The 11,781-nt window shown below is 36.7% G+C and overlaps 1 pseudogene; it reads left to right on the forward strand.

The window, feature by feature from the left end:
* Window positions 1-9,696: 9,696 nt before the first annotated feature.
* Window positions 9,697-11,232, forward strand: LOC104867704 (annotated as a pseudogene).
* The last annotated feature ends 549 nt before the right edge of the window (window positions 11,233-11,781 follow it).

Raw genomic sequence — 11,781 nt, forward strand, 5'->3', positions numbered from 1 at the left:
TGTGCTTGCAAGGCAGGCAGTGGAATGACTGAGCTAAACCCCCAGCCTGTGACCCATCACTTTTTATACCCAGCATTCTGCCAGCACCTGTGCTTTATGTTTTTTAATTTCATTTTTCAATATAATGATTAAGCTCAAGCTTCACTTCTCTTATAGTTCCTTTTATAACCACCCTCACTGCTCCCCTACCTTGATAGATTTCAGTACTTGCCTATTTCCCACTTACTACTGCACCTATAAATTACACTTGACAAGCAGTTCCACTGAATTTTTGTGATCCTAGATAGGCCAATAGTCTATGTCACTTTTGGGGCCTTCACACATGCTGCTCTACCTGAACACTTCTACCTTCCTCCTATCTCCACTTCCCTCATTGTTTTGCCTAATTCCTCTCTACTCATCTTTGGGGTCTCAGTTTAGACATCACTTCCTCCAGGGAATCTCTTCAATTCCTCTGCCTATTCTGGATTAGATTCTTCATTGTAACTGTCCACTTGGTTAACTACAACCCTCTCCAAACTGTGACCTCACACCTTGTGTCTCTTTTGTCCATTGCATAGCACAGAGTCTGTCACACAGTCTATGACCAACAAATACTTGCGGAAGCAATTGTTAGATGCTTAACTGCTATTCATTGTTAAAAGAAGAAATTGACTGGCTGAGGTATATAGCTGTCTAATCGTAAAGGATTTTCTTATTCAGATAAATGATACAATAATGAATTAAGAATTTTATTGAACAGTTCCCTCTCTAGGATGGGCATGTATCCTTGGAAAGATATCATCAAAACAATGAGCCAAATTCCTGATTATTTTTCACTTTGCACCCACACATGAACCAAAACACTTTTTTAAAAATTTTAACAAAGTAAGAATCAATCTGTCTGCCTTGCCCAATGGCAAGTGATTTTAATTTTTACTTTTCTATTTTCCTTCCCTTGTACTCAGTTAAAATAATATTTTTACTGTTAATAGTAACTACTGCATTTCCCATTTTCCCTGTTCTGTACCTTATTCTCACTTTTCCTATTCTACATAAATAAAAGAATTTTTTAAAAAACTAAATTATGAGTTATCTATAATTGAGATTTGATATTAACATATGAAAACTGAATGTAAATAGAATTTGATATCAGTAGATAATTTATTTCTTTACAAATCCAAATACAGATGTGTGCAGTGTTCTTTACAAAGTACTTTTTAGGAAAAAATAAATTTTTTTCCTTGGGAAAATTGTTTGCAAAAGTTGCATGTTACAAGGTCACATTATAATAAGATAAGATGAACTACTATAAACTCTTTTTCACTGCAATCAGTAGCAGAAGTTTAAGGCAATACAGGGTTCAGCTTCAACTTTAGTCAATTCCAATGTCAACTCTGAAATTATCTTATGTTCCACTTAATAAGTAACTACTCGGTGAGATCTCAATTTGATTGCAGCATGGTATGTAAAAACCAGACCACTAGTTTTTCAATTTTAACACAGTTAAAGAGTAACAACTATTTTTTTAAAGGCCATGGAAAGGTGGTACATAGCTGGGAGAACTGAAAAAAATAGTAACAATAAATCCTTCTAAATCATGGGTTAAGTTACTTTTATATTCTAGGCTTGATCTTTCTTTATTCTCTCAAGAAGATATAATATGAAATATTGAGCACAGAAATAATAAGTTTCATCAATATCTGTATTACTTAAGCTTTGTTGTCTGCTAGGTAAAACATTAACTATTCTGGCTCTCAGTTTTCTTATTTGCAAAATAAATATCATAACCCAGTTCATAGAGTTGTTGTAGGAACAAAGAGAATATGCATGAAATAATCTAACTTGGGGTCTCAGATTTACTGAATTATTTTTTCCAATTCTTTCCCCACATGCACCATTTTTTCCCCACCCTTTGAAAACTTCCATTCCTACTGGCTACATGCCAATACAGATGTATGTGACTATCCCTTCCACTACTCAACAGCAATGAGTTCAATCAGTGTCTTTCTGCTGATAGATGTTCTGTAAAATATACTGTTCTGTGCACATATAATTTTAATTTATATAATAACATTTATATGTCTCATTCTACATCTTACTGTATTTCTTTGAATTGAGGTTTGGAAGAGTTCTTTCTTTGTTATTTTTACTTTGTTATTGTGGTTTGGGAAAAAATAAAATCTGTAATAAATATCTTTCATGGCTCCATATCAGAGGCAAATTTAAAAGTGAGATTTTAGGGGCCTGGGGTTTAGCTCAGTGGCACGGTACCGGCAAAGCAAGCACAAGGTCTTGAGTTCCATCCCTGGTACCAGAAAATTTAAAAAAGTGAGATTTTATAATCAAGGTTTTCCCAAACTTGCTTGGAACATTATCAGAAAAGATTAGATATACATGCAGAGCAAATACATGTTGAAAGAGTACAGACGCTTTTTATCTCAGGGATCTGGGGGAGGAGAAGTGGATGCTCCAGCTGCACAGGGTTGAGTTAATCATATTCCTCACATCTAGTCCCATTATCATCATTGGTCTATGCAAGACCTCGCCCATAGTTTATTTATTTTCCCTTTAATCTTGATTCCCTCCTCTTTCCTCCTTCATACCCCCCCATAGGGAACTGGTTCAATGAGTTGAATGAGTATCTTTTTGTATGTAAGTGTTCTTATAACATACATAATAATATTGTGCTATATTTCTTTCTATTGTGCTATTCCTTTCATCTGCATTATGCCTTTAAATTTGTGTTAGCGGCCTGTGTAAATCTACTTAGTTACTCCTCATTCTTGACTTGTTTTCATGGTATGCAATCCCCATATTTTACTTACCCACTCTCCTAGTGATGAGCACTTAGGAGAACATCTAGCTAGAGGCCATACAAGTAACACTGAAATAAATATTCTTACGTGAGATTATATGGGCAGAGTTATGAGAAAAGGTATATTACACAGAGCCTTGTTATGAGACTACTGACTCATGAACACATCTAGTGACTCTAGATATGGAATCAAAACAGAGAAATGAGCTTAGAGATCATAATCTTTTTTGTTTGTTCCTTCTTTTTTAAGAAAATAAGTATAAAGATTTTAAATGTTATTTTTTAAAATTTGGCTGTATCACAGAAAATGCTCTTTAGAAAGGGACATACCTGTTTGAACAAAGCTATGGTGGGAGGGTAAGGCAAAAGCTATTAAATCAAAAGCCATTACTACTGTGAAATTAACAAACCAAACTTCTGTGGTTAGTTGGTTTGGTTTGGGTTTTTTCAGATAGGATCCACTATGTAGTTCAGGGTGGCCTTGAACTCACCATGTATCCCAGGCTAGCCTCCAACTCATGGCAATTTTCCTGCCCCAGCTTCCTAAATGCTGGGATTATAGGCGTATGCCACCACACCCAGCTCCTTTTGTGGTTTAAAATAAAACTTTTGAGAATTAATTTTTAGAAAGTAGAAGTTACCTCCTAAAAATTACTGCTATTTTACATTTTTGTCTACAATTTGTTCAGGGTTAAAAAGAAATCAAATGTTTACATAAAGATGGAATAAGTCATTTTTAATTTCATTCTTAAATAAATAAAAATAATCTATCAAAATTCATGATCATATATAAGTAATTGAAAATAAGACAAATCATATGGTATTAAAAATAAATGTTGCTTTCTATTCAGCATAGCTTCAAGTAAAATAAAATTCCTAGGGGCAACTCTGAGAAGGTAAAAGATTTCGATATGAAAATTGCAGAAAACTAAAGAAATTGAAGACAGCCCCAGAAGATAGAAAGACCTCCCATGTTTATGGATTAGCTAAATTAATATTGTCAAACTAACCATATAACCAAAAGTGATCTACAGATTCAATCCAATCTCCATCAAATTACCAGTGACATTCTTCACAGAAAAAAGCAAAAAAACCCTAAAATCCAAATATGATCAAGAATAGAAAAAGCAATGCTACAAAAGAAAAAAAAAAGGCTGTAAATATCACAACGTCCAATTTTAAATTCTAGTATAAAGCTATAGTTAAAAAAAAACAGGACAGTACTGGCACAAAAATAGACAAATAGATCAAGGTGAGAGAAGAAAAGATGTAGAAACAAATCCACACAAATGCAGCCATCTGATTCTGGACAAAGGAGCCAAAGTTAGATCTTAGAGATCTTTTAACAAATGGTGTTGGGAAAACTAGATATACACTTGAAGACGATTGAAATTAGATCCCTATCTCTCACCCTGTGTTAAAATCAATTTCAAGTGACTCAAAAACTTAGGTTATAAGACTTGAAACTTTGAAACTGCTAGAAGAAAACATAAGGGAAATACTTAAAGACATATGCACAGGCAAAGACTGCCTATTTAGGAGTCCAACAGCTCAGGAAATAATAGCAAGAATCAAGAAATTTAAAAAGATCAAATTTAAAAGTTTCTGAACAGAAAAGGAAATAACTAAATCTTTACCAGTGATTCTTTTGACAGAGAATCAATTTCTAGAATATACAAAGAACTCAAAAATTGTAACACACTAGGGCTGCAGATTTAGCTCAGCAGCACCATGCCTGCCTTCCAAGCACAAGGTCCTGAGATCCGATCCCCAGTACAAAAAAAAAAAGTATAACACCAAAAATCAAATAGTCTAATAAATAAATGGGCAAGTGAATAAACTTTTCCAAAGAAGTATATATGGCCAATAAGTATGTGAGAAAATGTTCAACATCTTTAACCATTAGAGAAATGCAAATGAAAGTTACATTGAGATTCCATCTCACCCCAGGTAAAATGGCTATCATCAAGAATACAAAAAACAATACATTCTGGTGAGGATGCAGGAGAAAAGGAGCCCTTCTATACTGTTAGTAGGAATGTAAATTAGTATAGTGCCTATGAAAATCAGCATGGAGGTTCCTCAAAAAGCTAAAAATAGAGCTACCATTTGATCCAGCTATATCACCCCTTGGCATATACAAAGGAATTTAATTCAGCATACTATAGAGATACCTGCATACCCATATTTATTGTGGCACAGTTCACAGGAGCCAAGGTGTGGAACTAGACTAGATGCCCAGATGAAGGGATAAAGAAAATGTGGTGCATATATACACAATGGAGTATGATAAGCTATAAGAGAGAACAAAATTCTGTCATTTTCAAGAAAATGGATGGATCTGGAGGCCATCTTGTTAAGCAAAATAAACCAGACTCAGAAAGATTAGGTTCTACTTAATATGTGGAATCTTAAAAAAGACAAGAAAGCAGAAGGGAAGTTATTAGTACAAGAGGAAGAGAATAAATGGGAGAGAAGAAGGGACTAAGGCTAATAAAGAGAAGAGATCTGAACAAAATATACACATTGAACCTCCCCCCAAAAAAGGTGAAAATAGGGGGGAGAACAGGGAAAGGGGGTTGTGGAGGGGTGAAAATGATCAAAGTATGTTTTGTGGATCTATGAATCTGCCAAAAGAAAACCAATTAATCTCTATAACCAATTTAAAAATGAAAAAATTTAAAGTATATGGGGAAAAAATAACTATCCCTAGAGCTGGGGCTATAGCTCACTGGTAAAGCACTTGCATAACATGTGTAAGTCCCAGCACTGCAAAAAATGAAATGAAATAAAATGAAAGTTGTATACAATTTCAATGTGGCTAGTGAGGCCTAATTAGTCCAGCCTGAAGTTTGTTTAAATAATCATAATAATAATAATGATAAATGTCCCTTAGACAACTTCATAGGTACATTCATTGACTCCACTAAAGTTTCTCCTTTACAGTAAACATTTTAGTTCTAATGAAAAGATATATGTATAGATCTTAAACCATAAGAAGGTCCAATAACAACCAGGCTATTGCTAGGAAAAGGACAATAATAGATCAAAAATACTTCATTTCTATATCAGCTTATCTTCTAATTTAAAACTAATACATAAATAAAACTACAAATGCAGTATTGAAAGCAGAAATACATTTTCACTTATTTAAATATATACCATTACATACTCATGAGCTAAAATTAGAAGTCTGACTAAACCAAGTGTCAAAGAAGATGCAGATCAACTGGAACTCACACTGCTGGTTGACTATGTATATGGGTACAACCACTTTGAAAAACTGGAACTTTCTAATAACATGAATGGTACCAACACGATGGCCCAGCAATACTAATTTTAGACATCTAGCTAAGAAAAATAAAAACACAGTATATACCACACAAAGACTTGCACACTAGTGTTCATAGCAGTTGTACTCAAAATAGAAAAAAAAAAAGAGATAACTATATGTCTACCATTAAAGGGGTGGATAAACAAATAAAGATACACAGAATGAGGGTCAGGAATGCAGCTTAGCAGCACAGTGTTTGCCTGGCAACACGAGGTCCTGAGTTCAATTCTAGTACCAAAAAATAAAAAATAAAATAAAAACAAAAAGATATATAGAATGGAGTACTACTCAGCAATTCACTGAAAGAATGAAATGCTCACAATGTGGAGGATTTGTGTCATGGTCACTCAAGGATAGCCACAAGTAGAATGCAGTTAAGATTAGTGCAAGACTGTTAACTAATGACTGCCTGGGAGATAACCAAAGGACAAATCTTAAATAATGTAGTTAAAGCTTACTGATCATCAAAAAAAGATTAGTGCATTTTACCCTGTGTAAAATATACCTCAGTGAAAAACTGAAAAAATTTGAGCATACAAACACATTATAGTTTATATCTGCCCCGCCCCAAGCCTCAAGTGCTCAGAGGCAGGGTGTGTGGAGTGGGGGTGGGTGCTACACCTGCATTGGTACTGGGAGGTGAAGGCTGGTTAGAAAAGGCAAGTCACTGAGGGTGTGGCCTAGAAAGACATCTCCTTCCCCTGCTTCTCCCTTCATGTTTTCTGCTTCTCCACTGACATGAGGTGAGCAGCTCTCCTCCACCCAAGCTCTTTCACTAGGCCTCTGCTTTGAAGTGGGCCAGCTACGGACTGAAAACATGAGCCAAAGGTTTAAGTTGTGGGTTTCAAGTATTTTGTCTCTGCAGCAAGGAAAATAATTAAGACAAAATATGACTACACATGCACACACACACGTACATCCACATAGCCATCTACAGGATTCCTTCATAAGGATTAGTGTTGGGTGGAGGATTTAGCTCAGTGGTTCCACTGGTTTCAATCCCAGTATTGAAAATATATATATCAAAGTTTAATAATGATTAATTGTAGTGTAAAAATAATAATACAATAGAATTTTGCCATGTAGTTCTGGTTGGCCTTGAACTCACTATGTGGCCCAATCTGGCCTCAAACTCAGCTTGCTGAATGCTGGGATTACAGGTGTATACCAATATGCCAAGCAACAGTAGAAATATTATTACTAAGAATTCTATCACAGCCAGACGTAGTGGCACATGAGCACTCAGGAGGCTGAGGCAAGAGGACTGCTGTGAGTTTGAGGCCAACCTGAGCTACACAGTGAGTTTAAAGCCAGCATGAACTACATGGTAAGACCCTGTCTCAAACCAAAGAACAAGAACAAAAACAAAAAAAAGAATTCTATCACAAGCCTGTGATGTGAATACAGAACTAGAATTGGTACAGGGATGCTGAGGATCAGAGGCCTAATTGACCTACTCTGTGAGCACAAAAGAGAAAGGCTGCACTCAAGGGTGATTGTTTATTAGGGAAAAGTTAAGACAGTTGAGGTTGTTTACCAGAGAATGTACTAATGGGTATTGGGAACCAGAAGGGTTCTGTTACTTGATTGCTTATGCCCATGTTTGGGTGAATAAAAGTGAAGTGAGCCAAAGGCTGGGGCTCCTCTGCCTGCTGCCTGCATTATGAGCTGATTCTGTGCCTCTTCATTATTCATCCTTGTTCATCATCCCCTGTCACACCCCTACCCCCAAGTCAGGAAGGAACAAAGTAACAGAGGCTTTGGATCTTGGAACAGAGCCAGCAGGGTGAGCACGCCACAGGTGGCACCCGAGCATCGGGCGGGGACCTGGAGTCGCCTACATAAGGATGTCTCAGTGTAACTGTTTCACACAAAACTTGCAAAAGAAAAGCATGATGATTAATATTACAGAATTTCTGAGAATTGAGTATCCACTTGCTCTTAGCCTCTAGAGCATTATGTTTTTCAAATAATGTCATTCAAATATTTTCATACTTTTTTGTTTGTTTGTTTGTTTTTTGTTTTTTGAGACAGGATCTCACTATGTAGTTGATGCTGACTTGGAACTCACTATGTAGCCCAGGCTGGTCTCGAACTCACAGAGATCCTCCTGCCTCAGCCTCCTGAGTGCTGGGTTTATGCCTATGCCTGGCAATGAACTAACCTCTCCCCATCGGGGAATTGAACCCCGGTCTCCTGTGTGACAGGTGGGGATACTCACCACTATACTAATGAGGAGCTGGTCATACTTTTAAATTAAAGCATCATTATCTCTCCAGTAACTGAATGTGCACAAAATAATTTCCAATCTTAAACTGAGGATTATGAGGCAAAAAAGAGACTGAATTACAGAGGCATCACTCAAAGTTTAATTCCTTATAGTAAAAACAAGTAAGAGTTACAATATTGATAAGACATTTGTAAAAACCATAATCAATAAAATTGGTGTCTATCTCTTATAAAGAAAGAATACACCAAAGTTTGTCTGAGTCTGCTATTGAACTCTGTGTATCTGGACTATAACTGTGGAAGGCAGTTACATTACATGTCCATGCTAGAAGATATTTCAATATATTAATGCTCAAAAACACTAAAATCAGGAATCATCTCCTATTATTTATATGCATTATATACATGATAGAATGTATCTGACTGTACACATTTATCATGGAAAATGCATGCTACCCAAAAAGAATCTATGATTAATAATCATTTTGTTAGCCTGTGATGTGAAGTGGAAAATGTGTAGTGGATTTAGTGGTGAAAGAGTGCCACATATAGACAAAGCAAGGGATATGCTGCTGTGCAAATGGAAGATGTGCTTAAACAATCCACAAGCCACTGTGGTTGCAGAGCACAGCCAGCAATTGATATACATGCCTCCTGGTCGTCACTCGGTATTGCAGGAAATGCTGGCAACTCTGACAATGACCAAGACGTACCTAATAAATATAACGAGCTTGCAATAAGAACACATTTTAAGGGGTCAACATTTTATGCCAAAGTATGCCAGCTGATCACATAAACCTTTACAACGAAGAGTGAGGGTAAATTTTTGTTACAGCTTCTGTTCTAATAATGCTGGTGGAGATCATTTTAGACATTTTAAATAGCTTCCTTAAGCTACATATGACTGCAGTAAGCATAGTACCTTGACTAGCCAAACTTCTTATTTTAAGGTAAAAATATTATCTTTATGTTTGTAATGCTGAGGTTAAATGGTTGGGGTTTCATGAGAAAACTGAATTGTAATGAAATGATTCAATAGACAATCATTTCATTCTGCCAATACTTGATTTTCTTTACTTTTCTTTTAAGAATGAAATATGAATTATAAATATATCATAATATATTACTAGTCCATTTTAAAACTACAACCATACACTGCAACAGGATATCAAGGTGTATTTCTTAGACGGGTTCGGGCCGGAGAGAGGCCTTGCGGACCCAGCCGCTAACGCTCTGTCGGCTCCAGTAGGGGCTCCCGCCCGCCCGGGTCTGAGCAAGGAGGTCCGTGCCGCCTATCGGCACCCTGTGCCCCGCCAGCATCTGGCCCGATGGCCATTAAGAAGTAGATGTCCAGATGCAAAGGGGATGAAACAGTCTATTTGTCATAAAATAAGATGCAGCTGTGGCTTTTCAGCCAGATTAGAACAAAATTATATGTTTTTCTCAGAAGAGAATTCCACAAGGTTAACTCAGCAAATAAAGAGAACATGGTATTTTGAAATATGATTAAACTCCTGATGCAGCAGCAGAGGCTAAGAATATTAATGGCTATATGTAGTGCTCACATGGTCTTCTGAAGAAGCCATGGGTAGCTGTTGTAGCTGTCCATGTAAAGACACTGTCCCAGATAACCATTGGAACAAGTTTAAGGTCATTAATGTAGGTGACAATGGGAATGAGTTAGGTTCTGGCATAACGGAGTTTACAAACACAGAACTGATTTTAGATACTCGAAAACGTGACTCAGTAAAATGGCACTACCTCTGCCTGCGGCGCTATGGCTATGACTCAAACCTTTTCTCTTTTGAAAGTGGTCGAAAGTGTCAAACTGGACAAGGAATCTTTGCCTTTAAGTGTGCCGGCACAGAAGAATTATTTAACATGTTGCAAGAGATTATACAAAACAATAGTATAAATGTAGTGGAAGAGCCAGTGGTAGAAAGAAACAATCATCAGACAGAATTAGAGGTTCCCAGAACACCTCGAACACCTACGAGCTTCTTAAACCAATTAACAAAAACTCAGCTCCAGGGTTTGCTGCTCAGAGCTTACCTAATTGATATCCTCGATATCCCTCATTTGGAGATGCTTCATCTCATCCTTCAAGCAGACATCCTTCCGTGGGAAGTGCTCGCTTACCTTCAGTTGGTGAAGAATCTACACATCTGCTTGTGGCTGAGGAACAAATACGTACTTATGTCAACACTACAGGAGTACAAGAAGAGTGAAAAAACCATGCAGGTACGCATGTCCCATTGGAGGCAAGGGTTTCAAATGGTGAGAGCACACACCAAAAGAAGAACCCAGTAGTGTTGAAGACAGAGACCCTCAGATTCTTCTTGAACCCAAAGGAGTCAAATTTGTTTTAGGACCAACTCCTGTTCAGAAGCAGTTAATGGAAAAAGAGAAACTGGAGCAACTTGGAACAAACCAAGTTAGTGGAAGTGGTGCAAACACAGAATGGGACACTGACTATGACAGTGATGAACGCAGAGATGCGCCTCCAGTTAACAAACTGCTATATAAAAATATAAATGGGCTGTCTATCCCTAGTGCCTCAGGGATCAGGAGAGGTCGACTGACATCCACTAGTACCTCAGATACCCAGAATATCAACAACTCAGCTCAGAGGAGAACTGCATTATTAAACTAGGAAAATTTGCCATCTTTGCCTCCTGTTTGGGAAGCCCGCAAGCTAAGTAGGGATGAAGATGAGAATTTAGGACCAAAGACTCCATCTCTAAATGGCTACCATAATAATCTAGATCCAACGCATAACTATGTAAATACTGAGAATGTAACAGTGCCAGCAAGCGCTCACAAAATAGAATATTTGAGGCGTCGGGACTGTACACCAACAGTCTCACTCTGAATTACACTAGGTTTAAGAATCAGTTTCAGGTAACTTTACCCAGAAACATTTGAAAATATGAAGCAAGATCTCTTGAAGTTTCTATCCTATAGATTATTGATGAGGCATTGTTTTCTGGAGGCATCTTTTCTGTTAGGTAACCATTTACCTTTGGTTTTTATTTTGGTGTTTGGGATAACTTACTGTGTTGCTTAATGTCTTTTTCAATTTAAAATGTTTGAGTTTGTATATAGTTTTGAAATTGGATTATGTGTTCACTGTTACTTAGTTTTGCATTTTTGTCAAATTATGGTTTTGAAAGTTCATTTGGAACTTGCTGTTATTCTATAACAGGGTTGCCCTTGTCCAGTATTTGTTTATATGCTGTTTACTTTTCAAGTTGATAAAAGCATTCTTTTGATTTAAAAAAAATGAGATGTATTTCTTAGAGCTACTTACAACCAACCATTGGAAATATTAGCATCTGACCAATCAGAAAAAATTTATAATGTTCAGAGGAAAATTTCTGCAAATTTTCTGGATCCAGAGTCAACCCCAAAGTCCAAAACT

This window comes from Fukomys damarensis, unplaced genomic scaffold (genome assembly GCF_012274545.1).
Source record: "Fukomys damarensis isolate Sample0158 unplaced genomic scaffold, DMR_v1.0_HiC HiC_scaffold_20, whole genome shotgun sequence".
In the NCBI taxonomy this organism is placed as follows: Eukaryota; Metazoa; Chordata; class Mammalia; order Rodentia; family Bathyergidae; genus Fukomys; species Fukomys damarensis.